We start from the raw sequence: 2,500 nt of genomic DNA, 5'->3' as shown, positions 1-2,500 counted from the left end.
AACGCACCAGGAGGGCACCAGGGTGCATAAAAACGCACCAGGAGGGCACCAGGGTGCGAAAAACGCACCAAGAGGGCACCATGGTGCATAAAAACGCACCAAGAGGGCACCATGGTGCGAAAAACGCACCAAGAGGGCACCATGGTGCATAAAAACGCACCAAGAGGGCACCAGGGTGCGAAAAACGCACCAGGAGGGCACCATGGTGCATAAAAACGCACCAGGAGGGCACCATGGTGCATAAAAACGCACCAGGAGGGCACCATGGTGCATAAAAACGCACCAGGAGGGCACCATGGTGCATAAAAACGCACCAAGTAGGCACCAGGGTGCAGAAAAACGCACCAGGAGGGCACCAGGGTGCGAAAAACGCACCAGGTAGGCACCATGGTGCAGAAAAACGCACCAGGTAGGCACCATGGTGCAGAAAAACGCACCAGGAGGGCACCAGGGTGCAGAAAAACGCACCAGGAGGGCACCATGGTGCATAAAAACGCACCAAGTAGGCACCAGGGTGCATAAAAACGCACCAGGAGGGCACCAGGGTGCGAAAAACGCACCAGGTAGGCACCATGGTGCATAAAAACGCACCAGGAGGGCACCATGGTGCATAAAAACGCACCAGGAGGGCACCAGGGTGCGAAAAACGCACCAGGAGGGCACCATGGTGCATAAAAACGCACCAGGAGGGCACCAGGGTGCATAAAAACGCACCAGGAGGGCACCATGGTGCATAAAAACGCACCAGGAGGGCACCAGGGTGCGAAAAACGCACCAGGAGGGCACCATGGTGCATAAAAACGCACCAGGAGGGCACCAGGGTGCATAAAAACGCACCAGGAGGGCACCAGGGTGCATAAAAACGCACCAGGAGGGCACCAGGGTGCGAAAAACGCACCAGGAGGGCACCATGGTGCATAAAAACGCACCAAGTAGGCACCAGGGTGCATAAAAACGCACCAGGAGGGCACCAGGGTGCATAAAAACGCACCAGGAGGGCACCAGGGTGCGAAAAACGCACCAAGAGGGCACCATGGTGCATAAAAACGCACCAAGAGGGCACCATGGTGCGAAAAACGCACCAAGAGGGCACCATGGTGCGAAAAACGCACCAAGAGGGCACCATGGTGCATAAAAACGCACCATGAGGGCACCAGGGTGCGAAAAACGCACCAGGAGGGCACCATGGTGCATAAAAACGCACCAGGAGGGCACCATGGTGCATAAAAACGCACCAGGAGGGCACCATGGTGCATAAAAACGCACCAAGTAGGCACCAGGGTGCATAAAAACGCACCAGGAGGGCACCAGGGTGCATAAAAACGCACCAGGAGGGCACCAGGGTGCGAAAAACGCACCAAGTAGGCACCATGGTGCATAAAAACGCACCAGGAGGGCACCAGGGTGCATAAAAACGCACCAGGAGGGCACCAGGGTGCATAAAAACGCACCAGGAGGGCACCAGGGTGCATAAAAACGCACCAGGTAGGCACCAGGGTGGGCATGAAGAGGCACCATGATGGGCACCAAGAGGCACCAAGGTGGGCATCAAGGTGCACCATGGTGGGCATCAAGAGGCACCAAGGTGGGCACCAAGAGGCACCAAGGTGCACCATGGTGGGTATCAAGAGGGACCAAGGTGGGCATCAAGAGGCACCAAGGTGTGCATGAAGGTGCACCATGGTGGGCACCAAGAGGCACCATGGTGGGCACCAAGAGGCACCAAGGTGGGTATCAAGAGGCACCAAGGTGGGCATCAAGAGGCACCAAGGTGGGCATCAAGAGGCACCAAGGTGTGCATCAAGGTGCACCATGGTGGGCACCAAGAGGCACCATGGTGGGCACCAAGAGGCACCATGGTGGGTAGCAAGAGGCACCAAGGTGGGCACCAAGAGGCACCAAGGTGGGTATCAAGAGGCACCAAGGTGGGCATCAAGAGGCACCAAGGTGGGTATCAAGAGGCACCAAGGTGGGCATCAAGAGGCACCAAGGTGTGCATCAAGGTGCACCATGGTGGGCATCAAGAGGCACCAAGGTGGGCACCAAGAGGCACCAAGAGGCACCAAGGTGTGCATCAAGGTGCACCATGGTGGGCATCAAGAGGCACCAAGGTGGGCACCAAGAGGCACCAAGAGGCACCAAGGTGGGTATCAAGAAGCACCAAGGTGGGTATCAAGAGGCACCAAGGTGGGCATCAAGGTGCACCATGGTGCGATGATTCGGAGAAAAATTCATTATAAATCATTCCCTTGGGGAAATGTAACGAAACTTTGCAGACACATTTGGTGTTATTTTGTGTGAATGCCTGCAAAAAATCAGGTCAAAATTCGATCTCTAGGTGCCTTTTTCTATTTTCCCCGGTTTTTCATAATCTGCCGATTCAAAAATTCATTAAAAATTCATCCCTTGGAGAAAAAATCTAAAACTTTGTGGACGTGAATATATTGTGTTTGTGAGCCTCCCTGCAAAAAATCACGTCAAAATTCGATCTCTAGGTCCC

The sequence above is a fragment of the Abrus precatorius genome, unplaced genomic scaffold (assembly GCF_003935025.1).
Source record: "Abrus precatorius isolate BTA unplaced genomic scaffold, Abrus_2018 Scaffold1, whole genome shotgun sequence".
NCBI lineage: Eukaryota > Viridiplantae > Streptophyta > Magnoliopsida > Fabales > Fabaceae > Abrus > Abrus precatorius.
The sequence above is the reverse complement of the archived record's forward strand: the minus strand, read 5'-3'. Positions refer to the sequence as shown.